This window comes from Eulemur rufifrons, chromosome 4 (genome assembly GCF_041146395.1).
Source record: "Eulemur rufifrons isolate Redbay chromosome 4, OSU_ERuf_1, whole genome shotgun sequence".
In the NCBI taxonomy this organism is placed as follows: domain Eukaryota; kingdom Metazoa; phylum Chordata; class Mammalia; order Primates; family Lemuridae; genus Eulemur; species Eulemur rufifrons.
Genome location: NC_090986.1, coordinates 22,066,624 through 22,092,555, shown reverse-complemented (window position 1 = coordinate 22,092,555; position 25,932 = coordinate 22,066,624). Strand labels below are relative to the sequence as shown.

At 35.8% G+C, this 25,932-nt stretch overlaps 1 protein-coding gene and 1 non-coding gene across 3 annotated transcripts in view; one reads left to right on the top strand and one right to left on the bottom strand.

Moving 5' to 3' along the window:
- ITGBL1 (integrin subunit beta like 1) overlaps positions 1-25,932 on the bottom strand; it is a 255,787-nt gene that overhangs the window by 158,765 nt on the left and 71,090 nt on the right. The window lies entirely within an intron of this gene.
- On the top strand, positions 51-157 carry LOC138383127 (small nucleolar RNA U13). The gene has a single exon (XR_011233568.1). It is a non-coding gene; the product is annotated as a small nucleolar RNA U13 (small nucleolar RNA).

Below are 25,932 nucleotides of genomic sequence, written 5' to 3'. Positions count from 1 at the left end.
AATTTAGCCACATACAAGGAGCATTTTTAGAATTAACACTTGAATCTCAGACCCTATCATAGTTGACTGCATGTGATGATGGGGTTTTCCTGCTCATGTATGAGATATGCCTCCCTCAAACTTTATTACAAGGTCAGAACATTACCCCTGTCTGATGAGAAAATGATAGTAACACTTGAATCCCAAACTGTACTCAAAACATAAAAGTTGGGTCGTAACATTGATAATTATCTCTTTTGGCTTAAATACAACAAAGTTCAAGAAATGCTAGTTTTAATATCTATGCACATCATATTTTCTAAATTGAATCCAGTTGGCACTTTTGCCATTTAAGAGCATAATGAGGTCTGAAGTCCAAGGAGAGATTAGAATGATATACACAGCTTTTATGTGTTAAAAGATTTTAAAACTACAGCTTAAAGATTGAATAGGGTGGGCATGCAAATTTTTAATTTTTCATGAACCTGGCTTTTCTAGGCATCTTTATTTCTATTCATAGACAATCTTCCTTTATTTTCTCCAAAGGAGAAATTATTGTTTAGTATTTTGAGTCAAGAGGCCAGTTTAGCAATTTAAAGTAAAAAATTATACTAACAGTTCTACCATAGAGCTTAAAAGAAAGGATTTAAATTTAACCTAAGTGACATAAACCCAACAAGACAGATATGTTTGATATCTTGAAATAGTACCCCATCTTTAGATATGGTATTAAATCCAAACACTGAAACAATGAAATAGGATTAAAAGTGAATGAGAAAAATTAATAGAACTTTGAAACTTCCTTGGCTGTTCATACTGTAATAACTTTGCTTCTTTAAAATGTAAGTCTTCTTTTGAAAAATGTCTGTGCATGCCCTTTGCCCACTTTTTAATGAGATTATTATTTTGTTGTTGTTGAGTTCCTTGTAAATTCTGGATATTACTCTCCTGCCAGATGCATAATTTGCAAATGTTTTCTCCCACTTTACAGTTTGTTCACCCTGTTGATTATTTCTTTTGCTGCAAAGAAGCTTTTTAGTTTAATTAAGTTTCTTTTGTCTTTTTTGGCTTTGTTCCTTATTTTTCTGATGTCTTAGTCATGAATTCTTTAATTAGACCAACGTCCAGAAGATTTTTTTCTCCGGGTTTTATTTTAGTATTTACTTACAGCTTCAGGTCTTACATTTAAGTCTTTAAGCCATCTTGAGTTGATTTTTGTATATAGTGAGAGATAGGGGCCCAGTTTTATTTTTCTGCATATGGTAATCCAATTTTCCCAGCACCATTTATTGAAAAGGAGGTCCTATCCTCAGCATATATTCTTGCCAATTTTGTCTACATATCTACAATTAGTAGATATGTGGTATGTGTTTATTAACACATATATGTATGTATTCATATATGTATAAAAGTATATGTATATATGATACTTTGCAAGACTATAAACTTAGTCTTTTAGTATGGTTACCCAAAGTGAAAGCGCTGCAGTGATGAGATGGTATTTAGCATTTTTCTCAATGTTGAACATTTTTTCAGAACTTTTTGAATGTGCATTTCTGATAAATAATATTCTTCGTTTGACACTGTTGCCTTCTTCATCTTAAGTTCTATTGGTTGCCTGTAGAGCGAACTCTGCATATGCACTTATTCCTCACCCCCAGTAAGGAACTGTGCGTCAGCATGGCACTGCTCTGGCTCCTCCGTGTGGTGTGTAATGCAGGGCTTCAGAGCATGGGCACCAGTGACAGACTGACTGCCTGGGTTCGAATTCTGCTTCTATGACTTGCTAAGTTTGGGCAACCATTTAACCTGTCTTATTACTTTCCTAAGAACTGCCATAATAAAGTATCAAAAATTGGGTAACTCCAGACAACAGAAATTTATTGTCTCACATTTCTGAAGTCTAGAAGTCCAGAATCAAAGTGGGAGCAGAACTGCAGTCCCTTGGGACTCTGGGTAGAAATGCCTCTTCTTAGCTTCTGATGGCGGTCGGCAAGCCTTAGCATTTCTGGGATTGTGGCTGCATCACTCCAATCTCTTCCTCTGTCATCACATGGCCTTTTCCTCTCAAGAATCTGTGTCTCTTCTCTTCTTCTCATAAGGACACCAGTCATCCTGGATTAAGGGCCCACCCTACTCCAGTATGACCTCATCTTAATAAATTACATCTGCAATGACCCTATTTCCAAATAAGATCAAATTCTGAAGTACTGGGGGTTAGGACTTCAATATACCTTTTAGAGGGAAACAATTCAACCCACAACATCACTCATTATCTCTGCATCTTCATTTGTGAAAGCAGAGATAATAATCGCGCCTATCTTATACAGTCGTTAGGAGTATGGAATACATCAGTACTCATAAAGCACTTACAACTCTGCCTGTCAATAAAATATTAGCTATTGCCACCTATACTGAAAGTACTTGGAGAGCAAGTTGCCCTAACACAACTCTCCTGATATTCAAAATCCTGAACTTAAGTGGAGAAGTACTTTTGTAGAATGAAAAAAATGGACATTAAGTGCAAATTCTGAGTCATGTTTTTCTCTCTCTCATGTGGCACAGAAAAATCCCTGATCAAATACTAACAGTGTATCTGGGTTACAGAGATATGAAATTTTCCTGGATAAGGTCCACATTTCACAAAACTAACAGGCAAATCTACTAACAGATTAATTCAATAACCAATTGGAGCCAGATAAAAATTTAAAGACTTTAGAAGTACTAACCAATATGCTAATATACAGACACACACACTTAAATACGTGCATATATATTTACTCATGTGTGTGTTTGTGTATTTTTAAGGTTCCTAAAATCCACCTACATTCATACTAGACCTTGTGATCAGCTGCCTTTGGAAAAGCAACAAAAACACAAAAAGCAGCAAAAACATCATCTTTCTTTGTTTATCAGCTTCAGGGCAAAGGTCCTGATAAAAACTGGTGGTTTCCAAAACGTGGTGCCCTTCCTTCAGGAAGTACATGGAAGATAATTGGGATGCAAGATGAAAACACCAGAATTAATACCTATCCTTATTTTTATCTTATCTTTAAAAATGTTTGTTTTGTATATTTTGGGGCATAACATATTGATATGAAATATATCTACATAAGTTATAAATGAATATGCACACATATGAGTAAGTTCTATTTTTTATGTGTATTCCAAAGAGTTTTGAGACAACTGCCTTAAGCATAGATTTGCAAGGCTATAAGAAAGATTCTATTTCTCAAGCTAGGTGATGGAGACACAATATTGATATTTTTTTACACTTTAGGATACTATTTCACTCAAAAAATCTAAAAAGAAAAAAACACATATGTTAGAAGCAACGCCCCTATAAGCAAGGATGTTGTTTTGGGATTTCAGTGACAATCAGGAGATGCTATGACCCTTAGTACCCTAACATACTCATGAGATACTGCATGGGGGAGACAGGTAATACTAACCTTTGCAACCTGAGGGTGTATGAAGAGACAACAGAATATACTTAATGACTATTGGGATGAGGAGAACACTACTATTCAGAGGAGCCTGTTGAGCCAGTATGAGAGGTACACAGGAGAGCTATGAATTATGTGGCTCTCCAGGAAAGGGCAAAGTCCCCTGCCCCACCCCAGTGTTAGAGAAAAGACACAGAGAGACAGGGTCAGAGATCCAATCTGCCCATCCCGAAAGGAGATTTATAAATTTTTTTCTGGACCAGCTAGAAACAGTTTCAACAGAATAGAACTGGCTGTTCAGGTCACAAGCACCTGACACAGGCCACCGAGTGTTCTGCAGATGCAGCGCGACACAGGAGAGCAATCATCATTTTTTTCTAGTAGAAAGTCACTACCTGAAGAGGTTCTGTGGTTAGAATGAGCAGATGGACCCACAAGAAGTGCTAACCACTGACCAGCTGGGAAATACAGATGTTGTAGTATCAGACAGCAACTAGGGAAAGTAACCACTGACCAGCTGGGAAATACAGATGCTGTAGTATCAGACAGCAACTAGGGAAAGTAACCACTGACCAGCTGGGAAATACAGATGCTGTAGTATCAGACAGCAACTAGGGAAACTAACCACTGACCAGCTGGGAAATACAGATGTTGTAGTATTAGACAGCAACTAGGGAAATTAACCACTGACCAGCTGGGAAATACAGATGTTGTAGTATCAGACAGCAGCTAGGGAAACTAACCACTGACCAGCTGGGAAATACAGATGCTGTAGTATCAGACAGCAGCTAGGGAAATTAACCACTGACCAGCTGGGAAATACAGATGCTGTAGTATCAGACAGCAACTAGGGAAACTAACCACTGACCAGCTGGGAAATACAGATGTTGTAGTATCAGACAGCAACTAGGGAAATTAACCACTGACCAGCTGGGAAATACAGATGTTGTAGTATCAGACAGCAACTAGGGAAACTAACCACTGACCAGCTGGGAAATACAGATGCTGTAGTATCAGACAGCAGCTAGGGAAACTAACCACTGACCAGCTGGGAAATACAGATGTTGTAGTATCAGACAGCAACTAGGGAAACTAGACATGAGCAGGAATAAAGAGGTAACAGCAAAACCCTGTGAACGGTGAGCAGTTTACTCCCAAGAACACTGCATCTCCTTGCTGTTTTGACTCCAGAAAAAAACCCATATTGACTGAGTACACCTTGAATAGAATTTAATAATATTTCCATCATCACTGTAATAGACGCTGTTATCAGGTGAACTGTGTCCCTTTAAAATTCCTATGTTGAAGCTCTAACCCTCAGTACCACAAAATGTGACCTTATTTAGAAATAGGGTTGTTATATATGCAATTAGTTAAGATCACACTGCAATAGGGTGAATCCTTAACCCAGTATGACTGGTGTCTTCATAAAAAGAGAAAATATGGACACAGAGACATGCACACAGGGAAGCCATGTGAAGATGAAGGCAGAGACCAGGCTGATGTGTCCACAAGCCAAGGAATACCAAAGAGCCAGCAACCACCAGGAGCGAACCACCAGCAGCGAACCACCAGCAGCTCATGGAACGGATGCTCTCTCAAAATCCTCAGAAGAGACGAAACCTGCTGACACCTTGTTCTCAGACTTGTAGTCTCAAGAACAGTGAGACAAAAATTTCTGTAGTTTAAACTGCCTGGTTTGTGGTACTTTGTGATAGCTGCCCTTCTAAACTCATACAGGAGCTCAAAGGTGTAGTTGAAAGAAACTACAGGAAAATGGAGGTAAATCATTTTGCATTTCTGAGTTTACAGTTTCAAAATGTAATTGTCACACATTGACATATTCAACACATTTTAATCCAAATGCTTAAAAAATGACTCCATAAATAACGCTGAAGTTTAGCTGCAACTTGGGGGAAATAGTTAAATCTGAATGTTGTGTCTAGCATAGCCAGGACCATCCCGAAAATTACATTAGAAGGCAAAAACCTCTGAACAAGATTATATATTTTTCTTTATTAACTGGTGTCTAAAATCAATAGGAAAAAAATGCAATAGAAACTACCCTAATAAAATACACTGCTTAGGAAATCACTGAGAAATAGCCCAAATGACTCGATGACTTACCATTCTAATTCTTCTTAGGAGTCTTCCATTCCCCAAATGTCTACAAAATAAGGCCATGATTTTTGTCTGAAAACAGCGCCAGGTCTTTCCTATTAACTCCACTGCATTACTAAATTCCAGTGGACTGTGTAAATGCTCCCCTATACAAAACTTATAAATTATTCCTTAGAAGTGGCTTTTTAATAGACAGAGATAACTTTTCTATTCCCCTTTCAATAAATGTCTGTAATGGCTAAATCAAAGATTATCTATTAATATAATCACCTTATGATCTGCAAATCTTATGATCAATCAATTCTTTGGAATGTTATTTTTTCCTCACCCAACTAAAAAGGAGCAGATGGCAATAATTTATGTTATCTTCCTTTCTCACTTAGTTCAAAAATTAACAAACATTTATATTTTGAGTTAACATTATTGTGAACTCTCTAATTGCAATGAGTTTTCTATTAGCTCTAATGCCCGAGGGTACCTCTGCTGTAAGCTGTTATAAAGTGGGTAGTAAAGAAGTTATTGACAGTTTGGTTGACTTGACTTTAAAAAACAGAAATCATTCTCTTGCAAGCCAATAGAAGGACTTTAAGGCATGACTACAGTACAAAAATCAGCCATCAGAAAAACATATATCTCCAGTTGCCATGGAGACTAAATTGAGCTCATTATCATTCACTCTTAAAATTTTAATAACTCGTGAATTATCTCACAAAATTTAGGAAGCAATTAGTGGACAAGGTAAAAAATGTTTAAAATGAGGTGTCAGTTTTGATTCTTTTTTTAAAAAAATAAAAATCCTAGATCAGTAGACAAAAAAATTAAATTGGGAATAAAGCCACAAGGTAAGCAATACTTTTTAGGATACAATACTCTGTCACTCTGCTCTGCTACCCCTACCTCACTCCTTGAGGAGCAAACACAGGACACAGCTCACTCCACAAGTAGGGCTCTTAAAGAAATCGGATATATTGGAAAAGGGGAGGCAAACCATACTTAGGTGTGCATGTAGGTGATTAAAATGAGAGCAAAGGTTGCTATAGCAGCCAGTGCACTCAGTTGTTCTGAAGCCAATTTAAAGCCACAGCTCTTGAAGATTTAAAAAAGGGCGTTACAGTGGTCGCAGGTACTCAAAAAAGGGGTTATCTTCATGTAGAAATATGATTAGTTCAAAAAAATACCAGCCCCTGTTAAGGATGCCCTCCCTGTGCTCAACCCATGAGCTGTGGCACTCCCCATTCCCGAAGTCCATAGTTATCACAGTTCATCATAGATAACCTTCACCTATTTTCACATTTAAAATTATCACATTTTAATCATTCTAATTAATTTATATCTTCCTTTTTGCATTGGCATACAAGTATTTACTTTGAAAAATAGTTTTACCAAGTTTATAGTGCACAGAACATAAATATATGCTAAGCTTCTGAGTCACAAATCACTTTGATTCTCAGAATGGCATGAAAGAATAGAACACAAGTATTATCATCCTCACAGAAGAGGAAATCTTGATGAATATCTTTCAATGATCCCTCCAAATTTTTAGCCAATGTCTCAAGTCACTTACTCAGCTCAGGTACCCCGGAGCTCAGGAGCAAGAGTGAAATCCCGTCAATTCCTGTCCTTCTGTCCTCTTACCATCCTTCCTCATCCACTTGCCTCCTTTCCTCCAGCCCCAGAGGCCATGTCTAGGTTTATGCCTATCAAGGACCTTTGACTTATTTGCCTTCTGGTTCTTTGTAGGTTCTAATTCCTCTCTCTCCTCTAGTTCAACCTCAGCTTCCTTAACAGGACCTTCCCTTACACCATAAGACGGAGCAAGTGCCTCCTGTTCTTTACAAAATATAATCACTACTCTATGAAACCCATGTCCCTACATTTAGCTTCTATCTCAATTCAATTCTCCCTTTCTTATTCAAACCTCCAGAAAGGGTAGCTTTCACTCTGAGTCTCACCTTTTATTTACAATCAGATTTCAATCCCACCATGCTACTGACATTTTTCTACGATGGACTAATAAGCTTTTTATTGCTTAATTCAATTGTCATTTAGGTCCTTACCTTATTGGTTGCCTCTTTGTCCCTTGACACTGTCTCCTCCTTCTCCCACCCACCTCCTGTCCTCCTCTGCATCCTCACCCTCCTCCACTGTGACTACAGCCAGAGCGTCAGCAAAATCCATACACCCCACTGCATCTTAGAAAGGATGAAGCAAATAAAAGGAATGAGAAAGACTGGAATATGTATTCTGAATAGAGTTAATTATACCTAAAGATATTCTTTACATTATTGAATCACACTAGGTTTTAAGCAGGTTTGAACTAAGTTATGTTTTATTAAGTTTTGCTCTATTTTTTCCCTGGCATCCAGTGAGCCGTTGGAAAATAGGAAGAAAGCTCATGAGGAACATCAGAGAATATATAAAGCAATTAAAAGAAATATTTCCTTTGCATATCCAAATATCCAAGTTTCAAGATAAATAATGTAAAGTTTAATCTGCCACAAGCACATACTTAACAGTTTTCTTAAATTTAGTAATATATCACACACACTGTTCTGTGCCTTGATTTAATTTTCCACCTAAAATATATCTCAGAGAACTTTTGTCAAGAACTGTGAAGGGAGACTGAGATTAGATTTTACTCGACTTTCAAACTAACGAATTAGCTTGCCACAGTTTCATGAACTCTGGCAGAAGACAAGAGACTCTTGAATCAGAATCAAAGGACTTATTACTCACAGTAAGAGTGGTAATTGGAATATCAATTTGAGATAGCTATCGGAGCTTTACTTCCTAAAGGGCAATTCAGTGAGGACCATGTGATGCCTGCACGTGCAGCGAGCTGGGGTACAGGAGAGGAACCTTCGGGATGGGGGTGGTCCTCATTCTTCCAGAGAGGGCAGTAAGAACGTCTGACTTTTGCCCCAGAAGGAGGCATTGTTTTATTATATAAGGCTATAAACAAACTTCTCTTTTCTGCTGAGGAAGACATCATGTCTACCTTCCAAGGCTGTTCTTTGAAAAAACATCCAGAAAACATAGTCTGGAGAGAAAGTATTATAGGTAGTATACCTGTGTAGACAAAAAAGTACTAAAACACAAGAGATCTATGGCGAATTTTCTTGCAATATCTATTCATGTCAATATCTTAGCCCTGTCACCCTGAGTAGAATGCAGTGTGTATTGATTTTGTATCCTGAGACTTTACTGAATTCATTGATCAGTTCCAGGAGTCTCTTGGTTGAATCCTTGGGGTTTTCTAGATATAATATCATATCATCAGCAAAGAGTGAGAGTTTGATGAACAGACTATTGATACCCAAAACACCACTGATACACCTCAAATGTATTATGCCAAAGGAAAGAAGCCAAACCCAAAAGACTACATGTGAATGGCTCCATTTATGTTACTTTGCACAAAAGGCAAAACTACTTGGACAAAGCAACAAATCAGTGGTTGCCAGGGGGCTTGCGGCTGACTGCAAAGGGATATGAGGGAATTTCGCAGGACGATGAAACTGTTGTATATCTTGATTGCAGTGGTGGTCACATGACTGTAGGCATTTTTTAAATGCACAGATTGTACATCAAAAAGGGTAAATTTTACTGTATGTAAATCATATCTCAATTTGTTCGAAAAAGTGACTGCACTAATAAAAAGTGCTTATGTGTCTAAAAAGAAAAAAATATCTTAGCCCATAGAGATTGACTTTACATTTTCTAACAGATGCGTAATGTGGGACTGTATATAGCCACAATAATTTAGCAGTCCTTCGCTGAGGTACATTTAACTAATTTTTGATCATTAACCACTGCAAACTATGTTGTCATAAGTATTCTTCCTTACACCTAATATCTTTGTGCAGAAGTGTAAATAGATCTGTGGGATCAACTATTCTAAGTGAAATTTATAGATGAAAGCATACACATACAATTACAGTTTTAAGAAATATAAACAGATTTGTTTTCAAAATTATATTAAATACACTCCTACTAACAATGTGTGAGAATACACTTGCCAATACATAACAGAGACTATTGTCAAATAACCTGTGTCAAACTGAATATTAAAAATTATACTGGATATTTTCATTGGTAGGTGTCAACTGTGAATAAGGTTCAATATTTTTTTCATTGGTTTTAAATCATTTTTGTTTTAAAAACAAACAATTTTTGTTTTATTTTCTTAGAATTTTTTGCTCATATGTTTTTTCTATTCTTCTATTGGATTCTTGGACATTTTCATGATTTTATGAGCATTATATTTTATTAAGATCATTAAATACAAAATGTCAGATTTTGAATCAAAGGTTTAGTTTATTATATCTCAAAAAAGCAGTACAATTAATCAAAGTGTGCACCTAAATTATCGACACAGTTTTGCCATCTTAATAGCAGCTTGTGTATGCTAGCAGTGAAGAAGCCTGGAGAGCGAGTGGTAATGAAATCATGAAAGACATTTTCCACAGCCTATTGAAAATTGAATATTCCTGGAAGAAGTGGTAGCCAGTTGGTGCAAGGTCTGGTGAATACAGTGGATGGCAGAGAGTTTCCAAGTCCAGACTCTAGTCTGAGCAGCGTTGTTTTTATGACATGTGGTCAAGCATTGTCTTGCAAGAGGATTGGCCTGTCTCCATTGACCAATTTTGGCTGCTTAATCACAAGCATCCTCATCATTCCATCCAATTTGTTGTAGTAGATATCCACTATAATCAATTGACTAAGTTTCATGAAGTTGTAGTGGATAATACCAGCGCTGGACCACCAGACACCATTAGCTTTTTTGGATGAATATTCAGTTTTGGACTGTGTTTTGGCACTTCAGCTTTATCCAACCACTGTGCCAAAAGCTTACAATTGTCAAAAAGATCCATTTTTCATCACATGTAACAATACGGTGTAGAAATGGTTTGCCTTTATGTAGTGATAGCAAAGAAAGGAAAGCTTGGAGACTATTCCTCTTCTCACTCATATTTAATTCATGCGGAACACATCTATCCAGCTTCTTTACCTTGCCCATTTATTTCAAATGGTCCAATATTGTTGGAATAGTAATGTCAAACATTGCTGCTAATTCAAACATAGGTTGAGATGGATTTGCTTCCACTACAGCTTTCAGCTCATCATTATCCACCTTGGTCTCAAGCCGCCCACATGGCTCATTTTCAAGATTAAAATCACCAGAATGGAACTTCTCAAACCATCGATGTACTGTGTGTTCATTAGCCACGTCCTTCCCAAACACTTCGTTGATATTTTGAGCTGGTTTCCACGGCATTGGTTTCACAATGGAACTCATATTAGAAAATAATCCGAATTTTTGACTTATCCATGGTTTCACAAAAATTGCTCTAAAAATAAATTTGAAAGATAATCACAAGCCAAAATGTGCGACTGAGGAAGTACCTTCACAATAAAAATAAAAGTGTCAAAGTGAAACGTCAGAGATATCTACCAACTGTCAAACTTAGTACTTATGGAAATTGGACATTTCATAAAGACCTAATATATGTTAAAGAATTCAGTTTTGTTTTCCATCATATTGCAAATATTTTTCTTAGTTTATTGTCAATCTTTTGACTTCATAAATGGCATTTTCCACAAAAAATTTAGTTTTATGAAATAAAAACAATTCATTATTTCATTTATGAATTCCATGTTTTGTGATATATAAAGTTTCTAACACTCTGAAATCATATCAAATTCTCTCATGTATTCTTCTTGAAAGTTTGATTTTATGCATAAATCTGGAATTCTTTTGGTGTAAGAAGTAAGTGATCATATTTATTTTTCCATATGGCCAGACAGGTTTTGAGACACAATTTATAAATAATTTATTATTTTCAAATTGATTTAAAGTGCCTCCTTTGTCAAGTATTACATTCCTGGATATATCCAAAAATATATATATGTAATATATAATAACATATGTATTTCTCAACACTATATAACCTTATGTTGATATCTCTATCAATTCATGTGTGAATGCCAAACTGTTTTGAATGCCTGAGTATAATAATGTATTTTTTAAATAACTCGTAGGTCTGGTATTTCTTTTGTATTCTCTGTTTTCAGTACTTATCTTTACACTCAGTTTATGTAATTGCAAAAATTAATCTTGGAACTTCTTGGAGGAAGGAATTAATCATATACAGATTAGCAAGGTAAATTTACAGACATACAATAGTGTAAAATATAAAAACAGTTTGTCAATTTCAATAAATTAACTACTGTATTCTCTTATTAGAATCATTTTTTCAGATAGCTATTTTATTTTATTTTAGGTATATAATAAGATCTGCATCAAGTTAATGATAGTTAAATAGTTAAAATAAATATTTTTCTTATGTTTAGTTATTTTGTCTTCTATATATAAAACAATGTTTATAATGGTACCAGGAATGCCTATATGTTTTCATTCTTCATTTAAATGCACTGAATTTAATGCTACTTGCAGGAGAGTGGCTATGATGTATATTCTTTTCATATACAGAAAATATTCATCTATTTTATTTTATTGTCACCTTTTAAAAAGATAAATGACTGTTACATTTCATCAGATAACTTTTCAAGCTCTATAGAAATGATCACATTATTTTTCTAGACTGGCCTATCATTATGGAAAATGATATTAAAAGATACTAAGATTAGTTTGGGAGTGGTGGCTGATGCCTCCTAGCACTCTGGGAGGCCAAGGCAGGAGGACTGTGTGAGGCCAGAAGTTTGAGACCAGCCTGAGCAAGAGGGAGACCCCATCTCTACAAAAATAGAAAAATTAGCCGGACATGATGGTACGTGCCCATAGTCCCAGCTACTCGGGATGCTGAGGCAAGAGGATGGCTTGAGCCCAGGAGTTTGAGGTAGTAGTAAGCTATGATGATGTCACTTGCACTCTAGCCCAGGTGACAGAGTGAGAGAGACTCTGTCTCTAAAATAAAATAAAATAAAAAGCAAAATACTAAGATTAAACCAGACTTCCTTTTCTTGTATAGACTGCATTGATAATGATGTAATATCCTTAAACATACTGTTATTTCTATTTGCTAATACATTACTTAAAAGTTTTGTAATACAGTGAGTTTGTTACAGAGATTTGTAATGCCACATTTGTCTGGATATATTGTCAATGTTTTGCAGGATTTAAAAATAAAATTTGGAAATTTTCCTTCTCTTTCAGCATTCTAAAAGAATTTAAGAAAGAACTGGACTTATCCTTAAAAGTTTTATAATGTGTATCTGTAAAACATTTTGCCTTGTTCTATGCATTTGAGGGTGAGAGGACTTTTAAAAATTTAAAATTGTAACTGTGGTTAATAGGCCTCTTTAGGATCCATTTTAGCTCTTCCTGTGTTCATTGTGGAAAATATTTTTAGAAAATTATCTATTTTTTCTAAAATTTATGTGCATAAATATTATTTTGTTTAACATTATCAGATCTTTTTTTATGTATCTAAAGAAGTGTTAAGGCAAAAAGCTGTCTTCTTAAACACTTTTTTATATTGAACAAGAAAGGACATAAAAGTAAGCTTTTAATTATAAAAAGTCAAAAAATAACAATTCTTAGAAAAGAGTAAGGAAAGAATCATTAAAGATGAAAGCATAAATTAATAAATTAGAAAAAAATCACACAAATAAATGGGTTTAATAAATTCAATAGCTAGCAAAATGGCAAAGTCATTAGCTCTCATAATGACTACAAAAAGAAGAAACATACATATTCACAAAATAAACAAAGAAAAATTAGCAACAAATTCTGAGAAAAGAAATCATTAAGTACATAAAAGATACATAAATAGGTAGGTTATAGAGACACATACAAATTTCTGATATTCAAGATTTCCATGATTTTTATAATCTTAATACTCTGCAGTTTGGGTTTGACTTTCCTTTTGTTGCAAGAGTTCTAAGAGAGATTTTTGAAAGGATCTATAATCAATAGTATCTTATTTTGTGTTTTATTTTCTACAATTTGATTATTCTTTTCTTTCTAAAGCTATAGGGAAAAAGTAACAATACTACAGTATTAGAGAATTACTTCTAATTCAAATTCTTATAGTGTTTTTACCTCCTAGCATCTTCACTAAAATACTGAATAGAGGTGTGATAATAAACCTCCTCATTCATTCCTGATAGTGAACAATTCTGTAATTCTTTGGAGTCAGATCAATAAACTATGTATTTATGGGAAATGAATAGATTCACCTAAAATTGCATTCATGCTGGAAAAAGACTGCTCACTACATTTTTATTAATCTATGCCGATTTTGTAGCTAATATTTGCAGTTTCATTCCCAATATATTTCTTTTTTGTTTCTTTTTTGTTTTTATTTTAAATTTGTTGGTTGCTTTTCACTTTTATTTGTTTTGTCATTAGTTTGCTAGCTTACTTTTTGTTTTTCCTTGTTTGAGTTTGCATGAAGATTGTTTAGTTTTCAAAGATTTAACATATGACTTTCTTTGTTGTATTATTTTTGTTTGTTTTTATTAACTTTCCTTTACTTTTTAAGATTATGTTGTTCTTTTTCTTACTTTGATTTTGGACCCTTAAAATTGTTCATTTTGCTATGTGAATTGTTTTATTACACAATATCATAAACACAAAAATATGTATATAAAACCTACAAATGGTTTAACACCTAATAATGAAATGAAAGACTTTGTAACCATTTCCCTGATAATATAATAAAAAACAAGATCTCAGTGAGTATTGAAGTCCCCTGTACCCTACAGCAAATGCACCAACCACCCCAAAGTTTATGTTTATTATGATTTCTTTGCTTTTCTCTATAGTTTTATGGCATTTGTACATATGCATAAACAACAGTATAACTTTACATATTTTCTAACCTTTATAAAGGAATCATATTATATCAACTCTTGTCATTCAATGCTACAATTAAGGTTTTAATCATAACATTTTACTCAATATTACATTTGTAAGATTCAGCCATTTTGTTACTTGTAGCTATATTTCATTCATTTTCACCTTAATATATCTCATTGTATAATTATTTTTTAAAATTATTCTTTCTTCTGCTGTTGGACTTTGAGGTTATTTATACTGGTTGTCATGCCAAGAATGTGACTATAAACAAGTGTAATATTCAAAATATTTACAAACTAGGCTTATCCAATCTGAACATATGCCAGCCTAGAGGCTCCATGCTACACTCTGCCTTAAGTTGCTGTAAGTTGCTGGACCATGGACAAGAGCATGCCTAGGGAGGCCCTGCAGTGGGCAGAGGCTGGGGAACCTTAGAAAAGTTGGGACAACATCTTTTTACCAACTGCTAGAGGTGCATTCCAATATTAACAACTGTTAAAATTTAATCTGTACACATCAGTTGAATATAACCCTGGCAATAAGCATTCTTGAACATACTCTAATATTTTTATTCTCTAATTTATTTTTCTCTATACCATTATAGAACTAGAATGTTAGCTCAGCGAGAACCAAGACAGTTTTGTCTTGTTAACTTGTGTCCACAATGCCTGGGAAAGGTATTTATTAAAGGTGCTCACCTGTTACTTCCTTGATAGAAATTTTTTCTCTAGAAGTTTCTCCAAGAAATGCTCTGAGCATATTCCCCCTGTCCTTGCATGTTTGAAAATATCTCTTTTGTGTACATATCTGATTGAGGGTTTTTATATAAATTTCCCTAAACAAATTGATATTTGTTTGACTGCTTATATTTAGCCTGCTTGCTCCATAGGATTCTTTATATTTCAAGTCCACTAACTTTACCACATTGGATTTTACTGCTGCTTGATCCAGTTCCCATATCTACCCGGAGACATGTTTTTCCCTTTCTACAAATTAAAGGGCACATATTTTCAACAAAGCAATCTTAAATTATATCTTTGAAAATCACTCTGTTCCATATTTTCTGTTCTCTTCTATAGGCACCAACTACATTTATGTTGGATCTCACTTTTATCCTTCTTGATACGACATGCTCTCTAATCATTGATATAACACTTGGTTACTCTTCATTTAATATTCTTAAGCCTGTGTTTCTTGTTCCCGATTGGCCTGGGAATGTCTATTCTTTTTTCTACATTCATTCTTACAGTAATTTTTATTTTTCCTCTATATTTCCCCAAAAAAACACTGCCAGCTCATTTTACTTTTAGAGTCAGCACATCATAAAGCTAAAAGTCACTGACTCTGTAACTGCTGGTGTACAAACTCTCCCTACTTGTCTTTGTTGTGTGAACTTGGGCAAATTATTTAAATTCTTTATGTATCAGAATACTCATTTATAAAATGGAAAAATAGCAGTATTGGCATCATAGAGTTTTATAAGGATTAAATCAGATGATTATTGTAAAGTGCTTAAGAGTACTTGTCACATAATAAACACTATATGCAAGTACTTTTTAAATAATTTTAAAAAAAAAAGAATTTCTCTCTGTTTTCATGTAATTTCCTCCTTGATTACTTGACATTTCTCCTTTGAGCTCTTATTTCTTGGAAGCAATATATCCATTAGCTTCTTATATAAAAACTCTTTCTTTTTAATTTCAAAACATGAAAAAGTGTTCATAATTTTTTATCAGCTCCAGTAACATCTTTCCGGTACTGACTTTTTTAAATAAGTTTTGCTTGTTATGCTCATGTTCTATATTTCTTTCTTGTATTATTTTTTCCACAAATCTCATGCTAGTTTTTTAATTATTATTCATCACTGAATGAGAAGGAATTTTCCCGAAGCAATTATTTTTGAAAGGATAATGTGGAGAGGGATCAGATAAATAAACCTTTGTACATTTGGGCAAATATTTTATTATCAATTTCTAAAGTTAATTTGATTAATCAAATGTTATCTGAATATATAAGTTTAATAGATATGGCCACAGTGTTTTCCAAAATGGCTGTAAACCATTTTTATTTCCACCACCAACTGGAAGTCAGTGCTTCTTCTTGATTTTCTTTTGTTTATGCTTCCCCTCTACTTGAAATGCTCCCTGACATTCAGCTGGGAGAGAAAACTTTTCCTGACTCCCAACATACCAGATGCACATTCATTATTTCTTATCATCTTCATGCAGGGCTCCTCCTGCACCCTTCCCCACCCCTGAGTAAACTGTTACCTTCCTTAGGACTGGGACTTGGTCTTCCTTTTTTATATCCTAAGTTCCTATCCAATTTTCTGGCACACACTAATTGCCAAAAAAATAAATAAATAAATCTGCTTGATTCATTTACACTTTCATTTTAACTTGACTTCTGCCAAAACCACCCTGTGACCAACAGCATCCCCAAACTGCCAGATATTATCAGGCTTAATGGCTGAGTCCACATCCTTCCTCTGAAATGTTATGACAAATATATAAAGGATGAAGGCAACTCAAAATTTCTTGCTCATGGGCACCCCACTGATAAATAGTAAAAGCAGAATAGAAATCAGTTCTTCTCTCTACAAATCATAATTGTTTTCACTATTACTTGCCCTGGTTATATCAATATAAACTAAAAAACTCAAGTCTAGGTCAAAAATCTGTTTTACATACATGAAGTTATAATTATCCTTCAAATGACTTTTGTAAATGACTCATTTATTTTAATACTGGTAAAATTATGGTGTATGGTTTGCAGAGACATTAATAAGTTCTAATTCATATGAGATTTTAAAGCTTGATCCAAATACAGTTTTTATCTATGCAACCAAACTTTAACATAGAATTAATAAATCCTCCTAAAAGTATTGTGTAATTCATTGATTAAATTAATTAGGCTGTAACTGACAATAATCATGGCTAAAATGCAATTCATATTGATGTAAATAATCTTATGAAAACCCTTGGTTTTTACACAATAAAGATATAGACTATTTTTAGACAAGTCCATTCTAAGGCAAAAATGACTTGGAGATTATTATACTAATTTAATAGGTGTTATTAACATGGCAATTTCAATTCTCTGAGAAATGAGAGGAACCTTTCAACTTTATAAGAAAAATATGTATGCTTTAAAATTAATAATTTAGTTTAATTCAGGTTACTGAATAAACCTTGAATATAGGAAATCTAGTGAGGTTATCATAGTGCTCTATGTTGAATGAAATTAATCATCCAGTTGTCAAAATGTATACCTTCATTTTAACTTTACTTTTGCCAGACCACACTGTGACCAACAGCATCCCCAAACTGCCAGATATTATCAGGCTTAATGACTGAGTTCAAATCCTTCTTCTGAAATGTTATGGTTTATTAAGACAAAGTTTCCTATAAAATTATTTTAATCTCATATATTTCAGTCACTTGAGATATGTATTCTATTTTTTGTTTAATTTCAGAATACTATGGGGGCACAAATATTTTGGTTACATATAATGCCTTTGCCTTGCCCAAGCCAGGGCTATAAGTGTGCCCTTCCCCCACACAGTACACTCCACATCCATTAGTTGTGAGAATACCCACCCCCACTACCTCCCAACCTGACCATCACCCAGTGAATATTACTTCCATGTGAGCACTTTAGTATTGCTCGGTTAGTAACAATTTGATGGCAAGTATGTGTGGTGCTTGTTTTACCATTCTTGTGATACCTGACTTTGAAGGATGGGTTCAAGCTCTATCCAGCATGATATAAGAGGTGCTATATTCACCATTGTTTTTTGCAGTTGAGTAGGATTCCATGGTATACATATACCATATTTTATTAATCCACTCACCTATTGATGAGCATTTGGGTTGTTGCCACATCTTTACAATTGTGAATTGTGCTCCCATAAACATTTGAGTGTAGATGTCTTTATTATAATTTTTTTTTTCCTTTGGGTAGATGGCTAGTAATGAGATTGCTAGATCAAATGGTATTTCTATTTTTAGCTCTTTGAGATATCTCCAAATTACTTTCCACAGGGGTTGTACTAATTTGTAGTCCCACCAGCAGTGTAAGAGTATTTCTACCTCTCCATATCCACACCAGCATTTGTTGTTTTAGGACTTTTTGATAACGGCCATTCTCACTGGAGTTAGGTGATATCTTATTGTGGTTTTGATTTGCATTTCCCTAATGATTAGAGATCTTGAGCACTGTTTTATATGTTTGCTGACCATTATTCTGTCTTCTTTTGAAAAGTTTCTGTTCATGTCCTTTGCCTACTTTTTGATGGTGTTGTTTGATTTTTTTCTTGTTAATTTTCTTAAGTTCTATATAGATTCTTGTTATCAGCCCTTTATCAGATATGTAGAATGCAAATATTCTCTCCAATTCTGTAGGCTGTCTATTCACTCTAATGATAGTTCCCTAGGCCGAGCAGAAGCTTTTTAATTTGATCAGGTCCAAATTATTTATTTTTGGTGCTGCTATGATTGCTTTGGGGGCCTTCTTGATAAACTCTTTGACTAGGCCAGTGTCCATAAGAGTTTCTATAAGAGTTTCGCCAACATTTTCTTCTAGAATTATTAAGGTTTTGTGCCTTAGGTTTAAGTCTATTATCCATCATGAATTGATTTTTGTGAGAGGTGAGAGGTGTAGATCCAGTTTCAATCTTCTGCATGTGGTTATCCAGTTTTCCCAGCACCATTTATTGAATAGGGATTCTCTTCCCCAATGTATATTTTTGCCTGCATTGTCAAAAATTAGATGACAATATGAGGATGGTTTTATATCTGGGTTCTCAGTTGTGTTCCAAAGGTCTGTATTTCTGTTCTTGTGCCAGTACCATACTGTTTTGGTAACTACAGCCTTGTAGTAAAGCTTTAAGTCTGGTAGACTGATGCCTCCCAATTTGTTTTTTTGCTTAAGATTGATTTGGCTATACGAGGTCTTCTCTGGTTCCATATGAAGCACAGAATTATTTTTTCTAGATCTGTAAAGAATGATGATGGTATTTTGATAGGTATTGCATGAATTCTGTAGCTCACTTTAGGCATTATGGACATTTTAACAATATTGATTCTGCCATTTCATGAGCATGGTAGGGTTTTCCATCTGTTTACATCTTCTACAATTTATTTTCTCAGTGTTTTGTAGTTCTCCCTATATTGGTCTCTCACCTCCTTCATTAAACATATTCCTAAATATTTAGTTTTCTTTGATGTTATTGTGACAGGTATTGCATCTTTGATTTGATTTTTGGCTTGACTGTTATTGGCATGTATGAATGACACTGATTTGTGTGCATTGATTTGGTATCCTGAGACTTTACTGAATTCATTTATCAATTCCAGGAGTCTCATGGCTGAATCCTTGGGATTTTCCAGATACAGTATCATATCATCAGCAAATAATGAGAGTTTGACCTCTTCTGCTCCCATTAAGACACCCTTAATTCCCCTCTCTTGTCTGATTGCTCTGGCAAGGACTTACAGCACTACTCTGAATAGACGTGGAGATAGTGGGCAACCTTGTCTGGTTCCAGTTCTAAGCAGAAATGCTTTCAGTTTTTCCTCATTCAATATGATATTGGCTGTGGGTTTATTGTATATGGCTTTAAAAATTTTAAGGTATATCCCATCTTTGTCTATTTTGTTAAGAGTTTTTAACATAAAAGTATGCTGGATTTTGTCAAATGATTTTTCTGCATGTATTGAGAGAATCATATGGTTTTGTTCTTACCTGTATTTATGTGCTGAATTGCATTTATAGATTTGCATATGTTGAACCATCCTTGCATCTCTGAGATAGAGCCCACTTGGTCATGATGACTTATTTTTTTGATGTGCTGTCGGATTCAGTTTGCTAAGATTTTATTGAGGATTTTTCCATCTATATTCATGAGGGATATTACTCTATAGTTTTCTTTTTTTGTTGTGTCCTTTTCTGGCTTTGGTATCAAGGTGATATTGGCTTTGTAGAATGAATTGGGGAGGATACCACCCTTTTCTATGTTGTGCAACAATTTGCACAGTATAGGTATGAGTTCTTCTTTGTAAGTTTGGTAAAATTCAGGTGTGAACCCATCTGAAAAGTCCAGGACTTTTTTTGTTGGAATATTTTTAATTATTGCTTCTATTTCTGTGCTTGATTTTGGTCTGTTCAGGAATTCTATTTCTTCCTGATTGAGCCTAGGGAGGCTGTGTGTTTCTAAGAATTTATCCATGTCCTCCATGTTTTGTAGTTTGGGGGCATATAGATTTTTATAGTATTCAAAGATAACATTTTGTATTTCTGTGATGTCTGTAGTGACTGCTCCTTTTTCAATTCTGATTGAGTTTATTAGAGTCCTTTCCGTTCTAGTTCTTGTCAGTCTAGCAAGAGGTCTGCCAATTTTGTTTATCTTTTTAAGAAAACAACTTTTGGTTTTATTAATCTTCTGTAAGTTCTTTTGTTCTTGATTTCATTTAGTTCTGTTCTGATCTTAGTTATTGTTTTCTTCTACTAGATTTAGGATTGATTTGCTCTTCCTTTTCCAGTTCCCTAAGATTGTTTATTAGTTTGTTGATTTGTGAACTTTCTGTCTTTTGGATGTGAACATTTAATGTTATTAGTTTTCCTCTCAGGAATGTTTTTGCTATATCCCACAGATTTTGATAACTTGTGTCCCTGTTATCATTTAGTTCAAAGAATCTTTTCATTTCCATCTGGATCTATCCTTGACCCAATAGTCATTCAGCAATAGACTGTTTAATTTCCATGACTTTGTGAAGTGGTGAGTGTTTCTGTTGGAATCGATCTCTAATTTTATACCACTGTGGTCTGAGAAGGTACATGGTATAATTTCTATTTTTTTGAATTTGTTGAGATCTGATTTGTGGCCTAGGATGTGATCGATTTTAGAGAAAGTTCCATGAGCTGATGAGAAGAATGTATATCCGGCTTTACTTGGGCGGAATGTTCTGTAGATGTCTGTTAGACCCATTTGTTCTAAAGCTCTGTTTAAGTCCGTTGTTTCTTTCCTTATTTTCTGCTTGGAGGATCTGCTCAGTCAGTGGGGTGCTGAAATCCCCAGCTACTATGGCATTACTGTTTATCATGCTATTTAGATCAAACAGGGTTTCCTTCACGTATCTGGGTGCTCCTGTGTTGGGTGCATAAATATTAAGAATTGTTAAGTTTTCTTGTTGGATTTTTGCCCCCACCATTATATAGTGATCATCTTTGTCTTTATTTTCGCTGTTTTAAAGTTTATGTTATCTGATATAAGAATAGCTAACCCAGTTTTCTTTTGGTTTCGATTTGCCTGGAAGTTTATTTTCTAACCCTTTATCTTGAATCTGAAATTGTCTTTGTGGGTAAGATGCATTTCCTGAAGACAGAAGATACTTGGCTTGTGTGGTTTTTTTTTTTTCCACTCAGTCAGTCTATGTCTCTTCAGTGGACAATTCAAGCCATTCACATTTATTTAAAGAATTGATGTTTGGGGTAAATTTCTGTTCATGCTGTTAGATAAATTCTTATTTTTTTTTTTTTTTGTTTGTTTTACCTCTCAAGCCATTGTGGACTTTAACTCTTGAGTGATTTTACTTTGGTGGATGTCTATTGCACTGTTCCATGTATAATGCAGCTCTGGGTACTTCCTGAAGGGCAGGTCTGATCTTCACAAATTCCATCAGTGATTGCTTGTCTGGGAAAGTCTCTCTTTCTTTCTCATAAATGAAGCTTAGTTTTGCTAGGTAAAGAATTCTAGGTTGGCCATTATTCTGTTTTAGAAGATTGAGGATGGGTCTCAGTTCCTTCTGGCTTGTAAGGTTTCAGTTGAGAAGTCTGCAGTTAGCCTGATAGGTTTTCCTTTGTAGGTTATCTGCTGTTTTCACTGTACTGCTCAAAGAATTGCCTCTTTCATGTTTACTTTGGTCAGCCTAATAACTATGTGACATGGTGACTGCCTTTTCACATTGAGTCTCCCAGGAGTCTGTGTGCTTCTTGTACCTGGATATCTAGATTTCTGGCCAGGCCAGGTAAGTTTTCCTCCATTACTCTAAGAAACAGATTTTCCAGCCCTTGTGTATTTTCTTCTTCTCTCTCCAGGATGCCTATAATTCTTATGGTTTTTTTCTTTACATAATCCCACATTTCTTGTATGTTTTGTTCATGTCTCTTGCTCCTGTGTTCTTTTTCTTCATCTGGTTTGTTTAGTACACAGGCATTATTTTCAAGCTCTGAGATTCTTTCTTCTGCATGTTCCACCATATTGTTAAGGCTTTCCACTGTGTTTTGTAGTTCCTTGAATGCCTCTTTCATTTCTAGTATTTCTGTTTCTTAGTACTCAATTTCTTTAGAGAATTTTTCACTCATTTCCTCTATTGTTATTTTGGCTTCTTTGTGTTGGATTTCTATTTTCTCTTCAATTCCACTGAGTTTTCTTACAATCCATATTTGGAATGCTTTCTCTGTCATTTCAGTCATTTTATTTAAGTTGGTATCTGTTGTTGAGGATCTAATGATTTCTTTTGGGGGTGTCTTTTCTCCATGATATTTCATGTTTCCTGTGTTCTTTTGCTGATTCTTTCTCATCAGGCTACTTGGTCAAGAACTAGGGGTGCTAGGACTGGTTTATGGCCCTATCTCCAAGTCCCCAAGGGTCATTCCTTGACAGTGCTGGGGAGAGGTGTTCTGTTCCTGTATTATCTTACGGGTATTTTAGCAAGTTGGGTTACCTCTGACCTGTTGTCTTTACCTCTTGCCAATGGAGACTAGTGGGTTTGGTCCCCCAGCTTAAGCTCCCAGCTGGTGGATCATATTTGTGTGTATGACTCTACTGCCCTCTAATAACTTGAGATGGAAGGCACTGTGTTAAGCTATGGGGTTACTCTCTCTGTCGTTGGTTGATTGTAGTTTGCATGGAGGAGCCAGTTATCGAGGCAATCTGATGTCTCTGTGGTAGGCTATGGTCCCCCAAATGGGGTATACAAATGCCCCAATCTTTGGGCGGGTCCTTGCCACTTCTGAGGGTTACATGGACCCTGTTCCCCCTTAAAGTGGGGGTAAGGGCAAGATAGATTGTAGCTGGTGTGTGCAAGCCTGGGTTTGTGTGCTTCTACGGTTGCTTTATCAGCAGCTAGGGGGAGCTGCTAATATGATATTCAGGGCTCTTTCTCCACACTTGAAAAGCTGCTCCTGATGGGAGGGGTTAATTGATGCAGTTGCTCATGTCTCTGGCCAGGTTTTTCCTTCCCTGTCCACAAACCCCAATGCTGGCAGCTGCCTGGATCTGGAGAGCAAGCCCTAGAGTTATGTCCTTATTACATGACCTAAGAAGTTCCAGCAAGCCAAATCAACAGGCCACCGACTATTTTTTAGCACCAATGTCCCACTGATTCATGCCAACCACACAGAGAAAGTGGCTTTTCTTGTTTCTCCCCTCCTCCAAGAGCAGAGGCCACGGCGCCTGGTGCGAAAGTCCCTGGGCTGGGGGAGGAGTGTTGCCTGAAACTGCTGCATATGGCAGCGTCTCCAGGCTGGGGACCCCAAAAATGGCAGCGGCCTGACCCTGAAGAACTAGCATTAGGGGCGACCACTTAGAAGTTGGCAGATGCCAGTCTGGTGGGCTGAATCAACAAGCTGCCAGGGGTCACCTCTGCATCACAGTCCCACAGTCTCAAGTCTGCTTAGCAGAGGGTCCTGCTCTTTTTGTCCCACCATGAGTTGGCCAAATCATCAGTGGTTTCCAGGGGCAGAACCCCTTTTTCAGCATTCACCTCCTGTGCTCTGGTCCCACTGACCACCAGAAGTGAGGTACCTGTCTCTAAACTCCCTCATGCTGGTCACAGTCACAGGAAGTAACCATGCAGACCAGTCCCTCCCCCACAGTGCGGTCCCAGCACAGAGCACTGGGGAGTTCAAAATGTTTCCCGCTATCGTCTCCTCTCCACAGAGCCTGTCATCCTGTGCCATGACTTTGCACTAACTTCAGGTGCATCCCTGTCTGAGTGGTATGGAGATCTGTGGGGGAAACAGGTGTCCTCCTGTGGGTCAGATCACACTGCGCTGGCCAGGGAGGAGCGGTCCTCCTGCGCTTTATTCCCTACTGTATATCTCGCACTCTCCAGTCTTTGCAAACGTATCTCCCTTTCACCATTTTTTTCCCTGAGCTGCACCTCCCACGCTGTTTCTCTGCAGATTCACAACACAACACTGTTCTTGGTGGGGAGTGATCCACTCGTGTGTAGTTGTTTGAGTTCTCCACCTCCTTCTCTGGGAGCAGTGAGCCAGGAGGCCACCACTAATCCGCCATCTTTTCCTCCCCTGTATTTTATTTTAAATACTGCCTTAGTTACTTGGCCAAAATTTGTTTTAGTTCTTGGTATTCTTCTCAAATGAGGTAAAGTAGCCTGAAGAGCCACACTTTGGCCAAGATGTGCTTTGAGGCAGTCAGAGCTGCTATAAGTTTTCATGTCAGGACTGATAAAATATAACATGATTAGAATATTATGAATTTCACATATCTCAGGAGACAGACCATGGAATGCAAGAGAAGGTACCACTGTAACACTGTCACCTCCATATGTTCACACATGTTTGATCATAATCAGAAAGAGAAACACTGGATGCTAGAATAGATTTAGAAAATAATTTATTTAAAAATATAGATAGTTTCCATCATAGACAAAAACATCCTCCTCAAAGTAGAGATAAGCAAAGAATAGCTATGTAGTAAAAGTTTATTAAATGCTGTTGGTTTAAATGAAATATTTAAATGTCATTGGTTTCTTGAATATGCACAAATATCATTTGTCCTAGATGTTTTCCAGGGAACAATTTTTAACAAGAGATTATAATAAATTAATTTAATCAGAAATCATCCTCTGTGTTGAAAGGTATTATTTGCTAGTGAGATAACCATAGGAAAATAATAGAGGGCTTACATCCATTTAGTCAGACATTTTCAAAAAGAAATGAGGGTAGGAAAGAAGCACCTATGGTACCTAGGTCCCTCAAAATCATTAGCCCAGTGAATTATTTACCACCATCTTATGAGCTGGGAATGAGAATTCCAACATTTGGACCAGGGAGACCAACTGACTCCTCTCAAATCATAATGTTCTAGTCAATCCTAATATCCATGATCTTGTCTTTTCCTCTGCACTCCTCAGCTTCAACGATCGCTCTCAATTTTGCCTGTTTCCAACATAATTTTCAAGAAAGTACATGCCTCTATGGTTAGTTATTGTAGAATTATATATGTTTAGAAATTATTTTAAGTAAACGTTCCTAGATTACCTATTCTAGAGAAAATGAATGTTATTTTTTGTATTTCCTCTTCTGGAAACCAAAACCTTCTAGAAGTTAAAAAAACATATATATAACATTGTTCTAATAGTAAACTTGACTTCAGGGAGGGATGGGCAGCTAATATTGTTCTTTTTTTGTGACTAATTAAATATTGTTTTCATTTTATTGGTGGTTTCTTTTTTTTTTTTATTCAGCTCATTATGGGGGTATAGTTGTTCAGGTTATATAAATATTGTTCTTAAAGGAGACAATTACAACCTGATC